The sequence below is a fragment of the Cnephaeus nilssonii genome (assembly GCF_951640355.1).
Source record: "Cnephaeus nilssonii genome assembly, chromosome: 21".
In the NCBI taxonomy this organism is placed as follows: Eukaryota; Metazoa; Chordata; class Mammalia; order Chiroptera; family Vespertilionidae; genus Cnephaeus; species Cnephaeus nilssonii.
This window is the reverse complement of record NC_137092.1, coordinates 4,229,944-4,249,151: the sequence shown is the minus strand read 5'-3', so window position 1 is coordinate 4,249,151 and position 19,208 is coordinate 4,229,944.

Below are 19,208 nucleotides of genomic sequence, written 5' to 3'. Positions count from 1 at the left end.
GCACTTCTTATCAGCACAGAATTTAACTAGTTGTTAAAGGTAACCCCTTGTATAGAAGAGAAAACGTTTGTTTCAATTACTTGTCTAACATTACATACCAGTTGGGGCATACTCAATACTCAGAGCCAGATATGTTTAGAAAATGCTTTTTTAACATAATGTCCATAAAACAAGGAACAAAACAAAAGTGAATATAAATGGTATTTTCAATAATAATGCACATTTTTCAAATAACACACATTTCCTAATATTTTATTTAGTATCATCTCAACAGCCTAAATGGAGCTCAAAGAAACAAGTTAGTTGTGCTGGCAAAGACTTTGGGATCGCAAGGCTTATTCCAGTATTTCATTTGGAGTAAACAGTCATGGCTTGCTAGGATGGCCCCAGGTTTCAAAACAGAAACATAATGTTTTCATGGGTTATCTGCCATTCCATGCCCTTCTTGACCAGGTGTTGCCCTATGGCCCTCTCTCTGCTTTCAGGTCAACATTATTAACGACAGAACTTTAGAGTGTTCTTGTTAGAGAAGTTAGCCTATCTCCAAATAAGAACACTACGCATATTAACAATTACTCACTAACAAGTAAGGGAAATACACAAAAGAATATATCATGATACCAAGAAAAGGATCAGAAAAATATACAATTAGAAAGAAGCGTTATTACCTAGCACCTAAATCAACGCTTTTTGTATAGCAGGCACTGAATTAATACCTATCTAATGAGTGAAATAAGTGGCACCATTTACTGAGATAATGACAACTGTGGATTGGGGAATTCCTGTGGAATATTACAAGCTGAGATTTTGATACAGTAAGTTGGAAATGCTTTTGAATCTTCAAAATAGAAGTATGAATTAATCAGAGTTGAGAGACAGGAGGGCAGGTATAGTCTGGGCAGAATAAAAATACTTAGAATGTTTTGCATATAGATGGAACTCAAAGCCAGGAGGAAGGACTAGAACCTATTCCGTTTGCCCTGAATGATGGGAAGAGGGACGATGACGTGATCTGCGAAACTCCACAGCCTAGAAATAAGTGAGTAAGGAAAGTCCAGCCCCGCCAGCATGGGCTAGTGGTTGAGCATTGAACTATGAAGCAGGAGGTCTCGGTTTGATTCCCGGTCAGGGCATATGCCTGGGTTGTGGGCTCGATCCCCAGTGCAGGGTGTGCAGGAGGCAGCCGATCCATGATTCTCTCTCATCATTGATGTTTCTATCTCTCTCTCCCTCTTCCTTCCTCTCTGAAATCAATAAAAAATATATTTTAAGAAAAGAAGGAACATGATTAAGGAGTGATTGCCTACACACTTCATCAGTATGCTGGGGCCATCTACCTGTGAGTAAAATAGGCCATGGAAGCCACTCAGAGACCTTGTGAGTGACAGGATAATAAAAATCGAAAAAAGATTATGACCTTTCTTTTCTAAGTGGTAAGTAGCTGTGCTTCCTGAGCAACGTAACATGATGTTTGAACACATATGAACAGGACTTCAAGCTTTAATCAAATACAATTGGCAGCAAAATTATTGAGCATATTTAATAACACGACTAATCCTCATTGTGCTTCATAGCAATTAGGCAAAATGCTGAGCAGTTTGCATAAATGAATTAATTACCATGATGTTTATGTGCTAAACTCGATTTTTTTTTGGTCAACTGAAGAATAGGGAAACAAAAAGCAAATGTGAAAAGGAGGATGCTGCCTTGAGGCCTCTTCAAAACTCTTTGATAAGTAACTTGGTACTATCCTTCTTCGTAAAGAAGCTCTTCAATCAAAATCCTTGCTAATTGTCTTATGAGAAGAGCCAGTAACTACTGGACTGATTTCCTGTCTTGCTTTAAAACCTGTAATCCTATATTCAGTTAAAGGTACTTCACAGATGAGAAGGAAGTAGTTTGGTAGAACTTACATAAACTGGCATCCCATAAGAGGTAGGTTAGTCTAAGGTAGTCTAGGGAAAAGCCAAAGACAAAATTGGAAAGACATCGGAATAAAGTAAAGGTTAGGGTAACAAGTAATATTGGGAGAGAAAGTCATGAAGTATTTAATTTTTTCTTTTCCAGTGCAAACAAACTCATTTCTGACTGTGTAGGCAAAACAGGGCAAGTTCTATGGCTTCTATGTGTACTTGCAGATAACAAATTCCTACAGTCACTTTGCTCATAACGTAGTACGAGGTCAGTTGTTAATACAGTCAGTCCACGTCAATAATGAAAATTTATGGGTTTCATTGATAAAGCTTTTATTTTTATCTCAACTTAGTCATTGGCATGGGATGCACTGTTAGTTGGAAAATGACACGCCTGGAATATGAAGCCACGGACTTCAAGGCTTCGATATCATGTAATATAGAGATCAGGCGTGGGCGTTCTTGACTACGTATGATTGGAAAGAAAGGTTTGTCTGTGTAGGTTTGTGTGACAGCCATCCTCCTACCTTGTAGCAAGAAGCTACTTAACTATCTCAAGATAGAGAGCGATGGCCAAATTGGAACCTTTAGATTTCACCTGTGCCTAAATCCTGGGGACCCCTTTTCTTTTCAATAGTATCAATCAGTTCACCTCTTTTAAGTTCCCTGGGGCAAGGAACTTCATGTGTAAAGTCTTCAATTCTTTCCTAATGACAATGAAGATACTACACAGCCTCTTTTATTAGATAGGATTGTTTTATCCGACGGCATATGTATATTCTGGATCCCTTTCTACTAAGCTAGGGTACTGCAGATTTACTTCAGATGAAATAGATTTTAGCCTGACTCTCAAGTCTCAAGCAAAGAAAGGCTTTAATACAGAATCAATAAGTGGTTGTAAAATTAACACTAATTACAAATCCAGTGTTTCTAGACCAAAAATGTTGAACTACAGTTGATTTTAAGCTTTGACACTAGAAATAGAATAGAAATTTGAAGACCAAAACATGTATTATTTTGTGTCCTCCTTTGTGACTCAAAAACTGATACCAAGAAAAAGCACTATTTTATTTGAAATTTGACTTTTTAAATTTAGGCCAACAGTCAAATAAATGAGGAAAGAAGCTTTTGAAACCAAAAGTGGCCTAGATTTTTTTCTTTCAAGAAATACCTTTCTTTTTCCTTTTTTTTTTTTTTGTGTGTGTGTGTGTGACCCAACTTAAAATTCACAGCTTCCACATCCAGAATAGATAAAATAAACTAGTATGAAATAGGCACTTAAGTAGAGAACAGCTTTTCGCAATTCACGATTAACCTCAATGGCAGATTTTACTTCTAACATATGCCCTTTCTTCCCTGTGCCCAATCAAAATGAACATTTCTGGAATTCTGTTCAAGGGTTTTTATTTTTTGGTATTTTAAAATAAGTATCAGCTAACCTGATTCTTTTTTTTTTCAAGATATATGAAATTCAGACAGGTTATGTGATGGGTGCTTACATAACTCATGGCATTTAAAATATATAAAACTTACTTGTATCTTTCATCACCTGAGATGCCCTGGGATGACTGAATGGTCACAAATATTGGGGTTATTCTCTATTTCTGGATTGTTAGTTATTAAACAACTATTAAGTGTGCAATGTCACTCATGTTAACAAGAGGGATGTGAGATGAAGAACCCAGCTTCCATGAGCTTCCATTTTAAGTGGAGACAAGACGCAGTGCTTGTTACAGAACAGCAGTAGACCCAGAGAGAGATCTGAAAAGGGATGAGGTGAGGACTGGGGGGGGGGGGGGATGCGAATGTGAGACAAAGTTCTGATCACAGAGTGAGATGGATCACAGAGTTATTTGGTTCAAGGTGTAAAGGCACAAAAAGGATGTTTATGCCACATTTTGATGTTTCTACATATCATCCCCATCATCACAACCGTCACCCTCTTCATAACGAACATTTACTGAGCACCTGCGATGTCAGAGGCACTGCTCCAAGGACTTTTCACAAATTAATCCATGAGTCCTTACGAAGCCTCTGTAGGGTAAGTGTAAACATTATATCCGTTTTAGAGGTGAGGAAGCTGAAGCACAGTGAGAGTAAAAGAACTTCTCCAAAGCCAGGATGGATGACTCATAGGATTGGGTTTATACACCTTACGACATCCCAATGGACCACTGAGCTCATGTTTGAACGTTCTTCTGAACAATGTTCTTCTCCTGAGGATGTGTTTACACTGTATCCAGTTCTATTTAAAGTAATTTTCTGTTGATACCCTGGTTCTTAAAGTACTATTAAAATGTAAATTTTAATAAATTAACTAAAGAAATTATCTCATTTAGCTTAATTTCCATAAGCATGTGCAGTATTCAATGTACAGTGACAGACCCTGTCCAGAACACACACACACACACGCACACACTATATGGTTTTGTGTAATTGCTCTTATGATAGTATGGCACAAAGTAATTGCTAAATAAAATGGGCTATTTTTCTAAAGATGCTAATACTTCTACTAGTGTCTTTATAAATACTATGTTTTTTTAACACTCAACTCACATAGAAGATAGTTTGGAAAGCTCTTTGAGAATTCACTGGAAAGATAATGTTTTGTTCAATGATGTAGTCTTGTAATTCACATATAGAAGCAACTGCGTTGATCAGTTGACCTGATAGAAGTGTCAATTGATTTTTTTTCTAGTACTAGATGCATGCTCAGAAATATTTTGGACACAGAAATGTATTTATCATGTCATGAAAAGAACTTGATGGAGTGTGCGTTATAGAATTCTCTGTCTTTTTGGCACACCTAATATTCAGTCTTAAAAGCTTATCAAGTCAACCCAGGTGTATGGGACCTCCTTGTTGTTATATTTAATTTCACTGCTTCTCCACATTTTTAAGATGTTTTTCCCCCTTTAAATCAGAGTAACCATTTGCTAAGAAGAGAAAGGAATATATGGGTAAAACCTAACGAATTATTTACATTGATATGTTCTCTTATGTAGATCTAATGTTATGCTGGGAAGCAACTATATCCCGCCCAAACACACATAAAGACTACCCTCTAAATGAAACCTAACTAGTAATATGAATGGTCTGTCATAGAAAAGAATTATACAACTCAGTTACATTTGGAAAAATTCAGAAGTTATTCACTGAGCCTCTAGCATATGAAACACACATACACACACACACAGACACACACACACGCACACACACACAGCAAACAGACACATTAGCTTATAATCTAGTGCAGAGATTCCAATAATACAGAGAAAAAAGTAACAGAAATTGACCGGGGAAATGATGAGTTCCAGTGGACACTGACTTCACTAAAATGTGCTTACAGTCCCATTTGAGGAATGAGTGAAGCTGTCTGTCTGAGGGACGTCTAGTGAGAGGTACTTGACTGAAACCACTGATCAGATGTGGGTTTCAGTCCCACCTCTGCGCGCTGTGAACAAGAAAATGGACATGAAGCTACTGTATTCCACGCTGGCATAGGGAATGTTTCCTGTTACAGTAAAAGAAAGAGAAAAAAGTAGGCTTATTATAGTCTAAGGTACGTGGACTTTCTATCGGTTATTTCTGTTTCTTAATGTCAAGGTGAGAAATGGAACTCTCCCTTTCAGCTTTCCTCTGCCTGTGCTTCTATGTCAAGTTAGAAGAGGAGGGTCTGCATCTGAGGGACAGAGGTGGAGACCACCGTTTCTCCAGGTCCCTGGGCGTGTGGACACGTGTGGAGACATACAGATACAGACACAGACACACACAGCCAAACACAGACCCAGAGTTCCACTTAACCTAGAGGAATAGACACATCAGAGGAGAAACTCAAAACACCTTTGTTTTGTTTGTCCGTCTGTCTGTCCTCCCCACACCCCGAGGAGGACATCTCCGTGGCCACAGGCAGCCTGCCCTGATGGGCAAAGTGCCTTCAGCCCGCCCTGGAGCACGGGCAAGGTTGGGGTGCGAAGGAAGCCACCACTTGGTCAGAGAACATTTCCTCTCGCCCCTCTTCTCTCCATCCAGGCATGAAAGGAGCTGAGAACGTTCTGTTTCTCTGAAGGAACCGCCTACTCTTTCCGCTTTTCTCTCTCCTGATTCCACCATCAAGGCAAACAGACGTTTCTAAAATGGCACTGTCATGATTGATTTCATTTCCAAAGCCATAGCCTTTTTTTTTTTTAAATGAATGTCAACATTGGCAGAAGTCAAGGTTTGATCTGTAATTTAAACAAATACGAGCCTACACTTGCATATTCAGCTTTCTATGATTTTGACATATGTGTGTGATTGTATGTGTCTCTGTTTTGTTTTCTTAGTCCAGGGTCTGTGTGACCTGTCACCTGCCTAATTCTAAACTCTGTGTCGCTTTTTCTGTGCCTCCACCCTGAGTACGCTTCAGTCCCTTCCATCCTTCACTGTTCTTTCCACGGGGAATGCTCAGGACGTTCTGGTCTCTTTTCACAAATCTTTGTCAGCTCAGAATTCATAGATAACATTTCCCTGATAAATGTTTAACATAAAAGTTCCCTGCGACGTGTCTCTTATATATTCTCACAAGTAAAAGTATATTTGTGCCGTTATGATTACCAGCTGCCTATTTCCTCAGCTAGACTGGAAGTTCCATGCCTTTCTTATTGAGAGTGATTTTCCCAGAACCCAGGCTTCAAGTTTTTCTTCGTGAAAATGATTTTCCTAGAATCTAGCACAGTGTCTCGTTCTCAATAAGCAATTTTTGAGTGGATGAATTCATTGACGTATTTTAAATCTGTTCCCAAGTCCCAAAATATAATAGCATGACCTCACTTCTAAGTGGAATCTAATGAACATCATAAACTGAGGAAGGAAACAGGTCCAGAGACACGGAGGCATGGAACAGACTGTCGAACTTCAGAGTGGGGTGGTGGGGAGACAGGAAGAAAAGTCACCAAAGAACTCATGTGCATATATGCATAGCCCATGGACATAGACAACAGTGTGCTGAAGGCCTGGGGCAGGGCAGGGGCTGATAAGAAGGGGGTAAAGGGGGAGAAATTGGGGAACATCTGTACTACTATCATCAATAAAATTAAAATAAATAAATTTTCATATGAGGAGAGGACTTCCAAGTAAAATGGAAAAGAATGATTTCACGCAGCTAAAAGTATTATTGCATTTTTGGATAAATCTTCTAACAAGTCCAGCTTCAAACAGAGAGAGCCTGAGGTCTGTACCTGATGGGCCACTGTCCTTCCTGCACACTCGTGGCCTTGACCGAGCCAATAACAACGGAGGGACGTACAGTCTTCGCCTGTCAAGACGCAGGCATGTTTTTATCCTGCACATTTAGTTCTTCACATATTGGTAAAGAATTATTTCCAGGAGAAATTAAGCAGGAACTATAAGGCACTTCATATAATTATCCATGAGTGTTTTATCGGGATTCCTGATGCCGTCAGCTGCATAACAAATATAGGGGAGATGTAATCCATAAAGATCATGCAGGCCTATTTTTAATCTAAGAATCAAAATAAATCCTCACATTCAGCAGAATACATCTCAGGAAAATGTGCTCAAATAATGCAATATATTAATTTTCTATCCAGGTAGCTGGGAGATTTAGAAATCAAAGGTTATATTTCATCTTTGTGTTAAAAGCCAAATCATTTCAAGGCTAAACCCAGCACTTCCGCTTCTCTCCGGAGGACCCTGGGCTCCTGAGAGAGTCCCGCTGTTTCTCGGGCCATTGTTTTGACTTTGTTTTTGTTGTTTAAAATCTAAGTAAGTTTCACATGTGCATTATTTGGTCTTTTGAGTTTTAAATGATTTTCAGGTACCGAAACCCTTTATTTTCTCTTTTCCCTCCTGAATGCCGATTCTGAATGCCTCAGGTGGTGGGCCTTTATCATTCTGCTTTGAATTTTATCCTTCTGTAGCCGGGAAGGATGCTTTTATTTATTTATTTGGGCTCTGGACTCAGTAACCTTCTTTGCAAAAAACTCCCTGTCACTAACTGCCACCATTGGGGCCCTCCATTCGCTACTCTAAACACGTCCTCCTTCATCTGTCAAAGTGGGCTCTGTCCAAGGACAGGAAGAAGGACACCAGGTGAGCTAAGAGTTGATTCTAGTGGCTTAAAGATCGACTTAAAACATTGGGGTCTGCCCTGCCTGTGTGGCTCAGTGGTTGAGCAACAACCAATGAACCAGGAGGTCATAGGTTCCATTCCCGGTCTGGGCACATGCCTGTGTTGTGGGCTCGATCCCCAGTAGGGTGCATGCAGGAGGTCGTGATCAATGATTCTCTCTCACTGATGTTTCTTTCTCTCTCTCCCTCTCCCTTTCTCTCTGAAATCAATAAAACTAATTCACACACACACACACACACACACACACACACACACATTGGGTATTTGGAGGAAGGTCTCGAATTCCTGTCTAGTGAACCTGTGAACCGTACTGCCAATGCTATTGAAAAGATGTAGGCATTTATGCAAACGCTCAGCGGAAGGCGGTAAAGAACACTTTCTGTCCACATCCTCTGTCAGCAGCGGTGTACCCATGGCCCAGGTGAGGGGCATCCTTGGCCCACGCTGGTCCAGAGCTGTGGGCAGTGGTCTAACAAGAAAGGATGTTTCCTCCAGCAAACATGGCCCAAAAGCCAATCTCAATCTGTGCTCTTTCCAAATGTCCCAAAGTCACCCAGCATCCTGTTCAACCTGCCACTTTCCAACTGCAAGTTCCTCTCCACGGAAGTCCGTAAGCAGAGCAAAGGTGGATCCGAGGTCTTGAACTGTCAAGCAAATTCCTGGCATGGAAACGCCACCCATCACTTGTGCTTATACATAATCCCCGGGCCGGAGCTACTCAAACATTCCACTCCGCCACTGGCAGAACCAGAAATCAAATACCACCACTGTCCCCCAAAGAGGAAGAGAATAGAAATATCCGCTCAACAGCACCCATGACTACTAAAGTCTCCTTTCTAGCTATCAAAGACTCCATGGGCCGCCTTCCCACACTCAGAACACCTTACCCACATCTCTCTCAAGGGAAACAGCCAACAGCCCATCCAATCCCTGCACAAGCCAGAGTCCAGGAAGTTGTGGGGAGGGAGGAGTAGATGCTAGTCTCTCCATAAATTCTGGGGATGCTTCATATGCAGAAGGTTGAGCCAAGGGCTGTTTTACATTTCCAGTCACAGCCTGCCTTGATCCACATGTATGGATTGCTTTCCACACGCTCAGCTTCCTACTTCGAGTCAGTTCCAATGTGATAATCATTTCACAGAGTGTCTTTGTTTGCTTATATGTTTGGAAACATGCTTCGCTATATGCTGTAAAGACTGATGGTGCACTGCTCTGTGGGTCTTCAGAACAAGAGCCCCCAAATTCCTCTGAAACAATTTCTTGGGCATCACCTCAAACAGGAGGTGCTAGCAATGCGTATATGCATGTGTGGCTATTAGGCTCTGGATTTCAAGCACGCAAAAGGATACATCCTATGCAGACTCTGCTGCTCCAAACCTCCTCAGTTTATATTTCACCCACTGGCGATGAGAAGGAGTTGCCTCTTCCAACACGCCAGTCGCCAGATCTCTGGAGCCTCTGTTTCTTTTCATTTCTCTTTGTAACAGCAGCCGGTTAGTTCATATGTTCATCTCTTCCCGGCAGCACTTTGTGAATGTAGCCAAAGTAATAAGCAAAGGCTGTGAACACTCTGTTTTCCAACCTCGACTATTGGAATACAACTCCTTAACTACATTATTTGATTTTACATCATCGCAGGCGACACGTGTGCTGAGGTTTTGCCAATGTATTGCCAGTTCCATTCTCCAGCCCTTTAATTATAGCTTTCGCTCTGCTTGCCACATGGTCTGTTATTAATTGTGTTACAGTAGCATCCCCTATCTAGGTACCAATTTCTATATCACCAAGGATCAGCTGAGCTAAGCGACAATAACTAAAATTTTCAAAATCTTAGTGGCTTATAATATAAATGTATGTTTTGGTCCCATGATACCCATCAAAGATGGACAGTGAATGCTCCCTGGATGAGAGAGTGGGCACAATCTTAAGCACTGCTAGTTGCCATGGAAAGGAAAAAAGGATTTTCTGGAAAGATGGTGAAAAAGTAATTAAATGCTAAGTCTGGAAACAACATTTTCATTAGCCATAATTAATCACACAGTTAAAGTAACCTGTGAACATTTTCAGAAAATGCAAGAACGACCATCCGGATTACCACTGGCGTCAGGCCAGCCAAGGCGGGTGCAATGCGATAAGTAGGGGGCCCGGCCATCACCCCACGATCGCCCCACAGAGGGAGGCCCAGGCCACCGGCCGGCAGGGTGATCAATCAGGGGGCTCCACGATTGCCCCAAAGAGAGGTGGGCTGAGGCGGATGGGCAGGGCCTCCCTCTGCAGGGCGATCCATCACAGAGCCCCGGCTGGGTGGCGGGGCCTACCTCTTCGGGGCGATCGATCACGGGGCCTCTAATCTTTACATAAAATAAACTTTAACATTTTTAAGGGTGGAACTGTCATTTGACCAAATGTATATGTGAATCTTGTCATTCATTTAACGTGCCCAGTCAGTCCATTGTGGCCACTCTGTGTTCAGTTCCTCAGCTCCCTGCCGTAGACTTCCTCGTCTAGCTCTATGGTTTCTCTCTGGGAAACACTCCCATCTCCAGTGAGGGCTCCTAACTCATTATCTTCCATCAAGTCTTCCTTTCAATTCTTCACACACAGACATCAGGTATCAGGGTTTTATCTCATGATACAGAGCCAAATACTTTGAATGGGAAAGAAAAAAGTGGGTCCAGCCTCGTGGAATTTTAGGCACTCGCCACAATCCGTAGAACTCTTTCCTCAGAGGACTAGTTTTGCTTTTTAAAAGGGTATTGTACAAATTACATAACCTACTAACAATAAAGTATTTTCTAATTTTTGATAATATTCTCTTATTCTGTTCCTTGAGTTTTGTAACCATTTAAAATATGGGCATGTAGTTCACAGGAAATTATTAAGCTAGACATGAAAATGACTTCTTGCTTCATGAGTTCAATGGATTCTTGAATGTCAAATGGCACATTACTGTGCATTGAACTTCCTGAGAATGTGCTTGCTCTTATTGCTTTATTCAGAAATTTCAAGATTGGGTTAAATTCTTATTAAAGACTTGCCTTTTCTAGGCCCCTTTTGTGACATTAGCATCTTCATGCTCAAATGAATAACTCACTGATATTTAATGAACGGATGTCACATAAGGATTAATGATGAAGTTAAGGGTTATCATCTGAAAAAAACATGAACGTCTTCTTCAGTCCTTGTCCAACATTAAATTGTATCCAGCTTATGAAAAGGTATATTGATTCAGTAACTTAACTGATTACATTCTCAGCCTCGGCTTCAATCTATAGCTTAACCCACAGCTAGTAAAATAGGCAATGTGCCTTCGATCATTGTTAGCTTACTGATGACTTACAGGGTAAATAATCCTAATTATTTTGTTGTTATTACTCAGGTGCACAATTAGTAAAAATCCCTGTCCTTAGATAATTTTGCTCAGTGATTAAGAATACATATAGAAAATTCTAAAATCTAGAGTTTTTAGTAGATACATATATTTTTGAGACAAACATGAACCCCAGAGGTAAAGTTCTACAAATTAAACTTATGTAACTATACGGTAAATGACATCAAGGAAAAAGCAAGCAAACAAATGCTTTACCTCTTGTTTACCTCCCTCGTGGCCCCCACTGACGGACAGACACCTATACACTGTCCCTTCTGCTCATGCCCTGCCCATCTCACACGCAGGTAGCTGCTTCCCCAACAGCACAAACAGCGCCAGGACCTCATGGACCGTTTGTCCTCTGTCATGACTTCAGAAGTCATGCTGTGAGACTTTGGGACGAGTGTCTGCTTCAATCACATTCTGCCATTCCGCACTTCAATATCTTGTGTCCCAAGTTTCAATCCAAAGCCATTACACGGTGAATTCTCAGTAAAACTCTTAACACCATACCAGGTATGTATACACTTTTTCTTTTCATATTTCATATAAAGGCTCAGGATTTAGAACGACTCCATTTTATTTTATTAACATAACCAGATTTATTCTTATCATTACTCACTCATTAAATGTCTGCTGAGCTCCTTGCATGGACTCAGACAGGGTCCTAAGTCCAGTGTATACAACTGGGACGAAGCCCATCAAGGTGTCTGTCCTGGAAAACTCTTAAACGTAGTGGGAAAGGGGGAAACACGGAAGTAACAAGTAAACCAATTAATGTGTGTTACTATCTGACCCTCCTGACATTTAGAGAGAATCGCAGGGGGTGGGAGGGACACTGGTTGCTTGAAAACTGTTTTATAAATAATAGATCTTAGCCTTAATAATTAGGTTCCTTATAAATCAATACTGATTACTTATTACATTACATATTTGTAATTTTGTTTTAATTAATACTATACACAATACTAAATATTAAAAATCTATCTGAATTTCTGTTTTTAAACTTATGAGAACTTACAAATGTTACTGGTATACTTTTGATGGTTCTGCTTAAAATATTTAATATTCACTTGGAGGGATTTAAAGGGGTTCTGTGTCAATTTTCTCTATTAAGTATAATAGTAGGTTGCACATTATTTGCAAGTTTTCACCGAGATGATTTCAGAAATGTACGTTTCGAATGCATCTATAATTATATGTTCAGGGACTCCGATATCAATTTTGCAAAGGGATTGATTTTAATTTCACTTTCTCAGTGAATAAACACAAATTATTCTAGACGAGATTCCAATCTGGGGATCAAGAAGTCTTAGTTCCACACCACAGAGAGGTAACGAGACAGGGACTCCTGGCAGGGTCCAAGCCTCAGCCTCGGAGGCATGACACCACTGAGCCTGCTGGGAGGGACCGTCATTAAGGGCAAATGAATGCGCCTCATAGTGAGGGCGAGAGGAAAGCTGTGGCTCTTCAAGGGCAACTGAGGTGATGTCCCCAAGAGACAAACTCGGGGAGCCTGGGACAGAACAGGGGTCATCCCTCAAAGCAGCAGAGCGGAGCTGCCGAGGTGTGACGCTGCCACCACGCACACGCAAGGAGAGAGGCACGTGCTGCCAATGATGCAAGCAAACAGACGTGGGACATGGCACCCCTATTTCTGCTGCACAGTCCAAGGTGCTGTGGAAACAGTATTGGATGAAACAACCTACGGAAGTTGGACATTAACTTTACCTGTCTGTTCTGTTATCTATCTGTCTATCCATCTATCTATCTATTTATCTATCTACCTATCTACCTACCTACCTACCTACCTACCTACCTACCTACCTACCAGCTGTACACAGAGATATACCCTTTCACACACCCAAAATAATATACCGTACTTTCCGGCGTATAAGATGACTGGGCATATAAGATTTTCCTGGGTTAAAAAGTTGTTTTATATGCCGGAAAATACAGTATATTTCACTATATTGATGGGATTAGATATAATGGGTTATATATATTGGACTACTGTATTTTCCGGTGTATAAAACGACTTTTTAACCCAGGAAAATCTTATACGCCCAGTCGTCTTATACGCTGGAAAATACGGTAGTAAAAACGTTAGGGAAATCAATTTCTTCCCCCTAACAGAATACGTTATATAAGGCCTGAGTTATTGTATACTCTGTTTTTCTTTTTTTTATATAATATATTTTTATTGGTTACAGAAAGGGAAGGAGAGGGAGAGAGAGATAGAAACATCTATGATGAGAGAAAATCATCGATCTGCTGCCTCCACAACCCTGGCATGTGCCCTAATGGGGAATCAAACCGTGACCTCCTGGTTCATTGGCAGAAGCTCAACCACTGAGCCACATCGGCCCGGCTATCTTTAGCATCCAATTAGCCTGAAGAGTGCCTAGCTCACAAGAAGTACATTACAAGTCTACTTCTGTAAACACATGGAGCTTACTTATGCACACACAGATACAAACACAAGCTCACACTCTCGTCTCCAGCCACCCTGGCATCTAGGGCATTGCTTCCTTTCTCTGGCCGCCTTCCCGCAGCCTGGAACCCCACTCACTGCTCCTGATGCACTGTGCTCCCAGCCATCTCACATCAGGCACCCCATCACTCCTTAGACTGTGGCTCCTCCTGTGGGACTCGGCCTTCCCACCATCTTCCCGGCTCACTGACTGAGTACCTCATTCATTTTCTAACATTTCATGACATTCAGATGGACCTGGCACATGTTTTTTCAAAGTTAATGAATCACAGAATTTGTTTCAAAATTTTTTAATGAGAAATGTTAGCTTTGGAAGTATATGTCCCATAAAAGTGGTACTTCAGGGGGAAAAAGTGTAAAATGATTTTGTTTGCATATATATTGAGAGATGTACTGATTTATTCATATGCTAATATTTTCACTATCATCTACTTTTTTCTTTTATATAATTTATGATATTCACTTCATACACTTTAAAATATCATTATATAAAATTGGGTAGTGGTTTCCCTGTACCTCTGTATTATGTATAGATACTGCATGACTATATTACAGACCTGTTATAAGAAGAGTTTCATGTAATAAAGTCATACATTTTATATTATACTAGAAGCCCGGTGCACGAATTTCGTGCACGGCGGGGGGTTGTCCCTCAGCCCAGCCTGTACCTCTCCAATCTGGGACTCCTGGAGGGATGTCCGACTGCCCGTTTAGGCCCGATCCTGGTGGGATCGGGCCTAAACGGGCAGTCGGACATCCATCTCACAATCCAGGACTGCTGGCTCCCAACTGCTTGCCTGCCTGCCTTCCTGATTGCCCCTAACCGCTTCTGCCTGCCAGCCTGATCACCCCCTAACCAATCCGCTGCCAGCCTGGTTGATGCTTAACTGCTCCCCTGCCAGCCTGTTTGCCCCCAACTTCCCTCCTCTGCCAGCCTGGTCACCCCTAACTGCCCTCTCCTGCAGGGTTGATCACCTCCAACTGCACTCCCTTGCAAGCCTGGTCCCTCTCAACTGCCCTCCCTTGCAGGCCGGGTGCCTCCCAACTGCCCTCCCCTGCTGGCCATCTTGTAGTGGCCATCTTGTGTCCACATGGGGGCAGGATCTTTGACCACATGGGGGGGAGCTATATGGTGTGTTGCAGTGATGGTCAATCTGCATAGTACTCTTTTATTAGATAAGATAGAGGCCTGGTGCACGGGTGCGGACCAGCTGGTTTGCCCTGAAGGGTGTCCCGGATCAGGTGGGGGTTCCCTTGGGGCGTGGGGCAGCCTGAGCGAGGGGCCTGTGGTGGTTTGCAGGCCGGCCAAGCCCCCTGGCAACCCAAGCAGAGGCCCTGGTATCTGGGATTTATTTTCCTTCTACAATTGAAACTTTGTAGCCTGGAGCGGAGCCAAGCCTGCTGCTCCCTCCGAGGCGGGGCGGCAGCCATTTCTGTGGCAGTTAATTCACCTTATACAATTGAAACTTTGTAGCCTTAAGCGGGTGGGCCTGGCCAGGGTGTGCGGAAAGCTTTGCTTCCCCTGTTGCCGCCGGCAACCCTGGCCTGCTCTCTCAAGCTCCATTCTGCCGCCATTTGTTTGAATTTGTTTACCTTCTATAATTGAAACTTTGTAGCTTGAGTGGAGGCTTAGGCCTGCAACGGCTATGGAAAGCTTGGCTTGCTCTGTTACCTGGGAAACCTTGCTCTCTGTGGCTGTAGCCATCTTGGATTGGGGCTAATTTGCATACTCGCCCTGATTGGCTGGTGGGTGTGGCTTGGCTGGTGGGCGTGGCTTATGTAGCGGAGTGATGGTTAATTTGCATATTACCATTTTATTAGAGAGGATTGATGCAATGTTCTTGGCTTTTCGTTGTTTTATTAAGGAAAAATTTTCCCCACAGAATGTTTTAAAAATGATAGACTTTGCAGTTTTTTAAATACGTTGATAAACATTAAATATTGGGCAGCCTTATCACCAGTGGTGATGACCAGAAAATATCAATTCAACAGCCCAAGATTTCCATGTTATCACGAGGACCGTGTAGTCAGTGTAGTCGCTTCAACCCGGGTTCTTGCTGAGCTCACAGTAGCATAATTATTTCAACCAACTTCTATTTCGTTTTACTTCCTAGAGTCGTTACGCCAGTGACAATTTTGTCATTGCTCCTTCTGCTCCTGGTTTCATCACTTTGCAATTTGTATGGATTACCCAGCCTTTCCCCAAAGCACAGAGAGGCCGGAATATAAATGAAGTCCCCGAGCATTCTCTTTCAAGTGCAGGCGCGCTGGGTTAATCTCTACATGAAACAGCCCGGCTGCAGAACGGAAGCTCTGCCCCTGTGGACGGAGGCTGGCAAAGTCAATATATTTTAGGGGATTTATCGTGACACCCTTTTCAAAAGTTTCTTCCTAAGAGCCCTGTGTGGTCTAGACTAATCTAATGACTGTGATTCTCTTTGCTATTTAATTGGAACACAGCTGCCCCTTGTATCTGCAGGTTTTCGGGCAAACAAAGAACTAAAGGAGCAGATCCCTTCGGATGCCCGCCGTAGGTGATGGAAGGCCCGGCCTCGAGGCAGGCACGCTCTCTCAAAGTCGGTGTTGGCTGTATTTCAAGTGATAATTGCAAGATGACAGTGCAGGTGATACTGGGACGGCTGCAGATTAAAGGTAGGACCAGATGCCATATGATCTCACTTATAGGTGGAATCTATAGAACAAAGTAAATGAACAAACGAAACTGAAACAGAATCATAGACACAGAGAACAACAGACTGATGGTTGCTGGAGGGGAAGGGAGTTGGAGGACTGGGTGCAAAAGGTGAAGGAAGTAAGAAATGCGGATTGGCAGTTACAAAAGAGTCACAATATAGCAAAGCCTAGGGAATGTGATCAATCATATGGCAATAACCATGTATGGTGCCAGTTGTGTACTAGAAATAGCACTATGTAATATGTGATTGTCTAACCACTAAGCTGTACACCTGAAACCAATACAAAATGAAATTGGGGGGGAAAAAAGGAATATTTAGACATTTTCAAAATAATAACCTTTACTAAATATATCTGATGAATGATACAAATTATTTAAATCCCACTTTTTAAAATTCCTATCCCCAGATAGGAATATTTTAAGAAGCAAAGCAATATGTATAACCTATTCCAAACAATAGGATGTAGTCTGAAGGAATATAGTGGTGAACTTAGAAGTCCCTATTTGAACCACATGCTCACCATTTTCCTCTATCCACATTGGTAATGTTATTGACAGTAAGGACTAATGGTTGTACAACTTAATATTTCCAGCAATCTTTTAATGTAAATAGGTAAAGAAAATACCTAATGATAACTTAAAAATTCATAATAGCATTTACATAGAATATTAAAATGATTTCATAAAAATATAACCTATACAAATTTTTAAACTAATGTTCTTCAGATTCATCAAATCTTACACAAATAGTTCATATTATGGACAGTTACAGACCTGAAAAATTCACTGTTTATATTTCATTTGTTGAGATACTGATCAATGTCTACTTTAAAGGTGATATTTTCATGGTGTGATTTTTAGGTGCATTTTCACTTTAAATGCCCTCAGTCTCTGATCCATGTCAAGTGTCAGGAATAAGGGTGCCTATGAAATTAAGACCCAAAGACTCATGAGCGACCCTATCTCTTGGTACAAGCTACAGTTCTTTATTTGAACATTATCATATTCAGCAGTAATACTCTTTAATATAACTAGTATAACTTTTTTTGTCCCTGTGGGGCCACCAAACTTATGCAGAGAAGTTTTTCTATAATCCAGGTCTGTTTCCTTGTGTGGATTAATTATCTGGATGTAGAGTCTGAAATCCTATCCCATCTGGAGAACAAAAACTACCACCACAGGAAAACATTTTATTCTGTTAAAATACTACTGTACTTTGATGGCCTGCCCAACATGGCTCAGTGGTTGAGCATTGACCTATGAACCAGGTTACCAGGAGGTCAAGGTTCGATTCCCGGTCGGGGCACGTGCCTGGGTTGTGGGCTCCATCCCTGGTATGGGGTGTATAGGAAGCAGCTGATCAATTATTCTCTCTCATTGATGTTTCTATCTCTCTCCCTTTTCCTTCCTCTTGAAAATCAATAAAAATATATTTAAAAAAAATACTGCTGTGATAAAACAAGGTGAATGCACTTATATTTCCACTGAAGAGAAAATCCAGAACTTGAAACTGTATCATATTTAAAGCCAAGATCCATGTAGCTTTCATGACTTAAGAAATGTTCACTAATGCATTTCCTAACCGCCGCAACGTTTCTTTTTACACTACTGAATTTCCCTCCGATCTGTCAGTCGTGACAGTCGATGTGACATTGTTGTCACAATGTTGAGATGCTGGTGTCACAGCAGATGGCATTAGTGTAGTGTGTCACCAGCTTCTAATTTTTAATTCAGTGAAGAGTCAAGGAGTAGGGATGCGATCAGATAAATTCTATCTCCTACTAAGAAAACTCTAAGCACTTAACTTTTTACAAAGATTCAGCAATTTACCAGATGCTGCCATTTACTGACACGGATTACAAGGAAAGGTCTAGATCAAAAAGTGACACCCATTTCCCCTTTTGTAGATAGAACTAGCGATAATGGGGAGAAACTGGTTAGAAAGGATCACCCTGGAATAGGGAACCTCACAGGGAGGCTGTTGAAATGAAAGTAAGAGAAGAAATAAAAGAGCTTGCGTGAAGCCCCAACGGAGGGAAGGAGAGACAGGGTAAGCAAAGCGAATGTCAGGGCCGAGGTACAAAGTTTACGAGGAAGGGAAAAAGACAGCATCTCCCAAGGGTCTCGTTTCATGTGGCCTCAGTGGGCACTGTTCAATAAGGAAAGACGAGAAGGGAACATATGGGGGTGGGGTAAGGAGGGAGAAGACTTTCATTTCGACAAACCGGATTGGGCATGCTTTTGGAATGCCTTCAAATGGCCACATCTGGTAAATTGCCGGATCTTTCCCAGTCATTTTCAAACACACATGTTGCCTGTGCATCACACACTCAGTAGTTTTGTCATCTTTGTAAAAATTATATTTCTCAAACAGCGCCCTGGGCAGGGAAGGGCTTAGGTGGGGAAGTCAAAAGGAAAAAAGAGGGGATCTCTTAGAGCCGTGGTCGGCAAACTGCGGCTCTTTGGCCCCTTGAGTGTGGCTCTTCCACAAAATACCACGGCCTGGGTGAGTCTATTTTGAAGAAGTGGCGTTAGAAGAAGTTGAAGTTTAAAAACTTTGGCTCTCAACAGAAATTTCAATCGTTGTACTGTTGATATTGGCC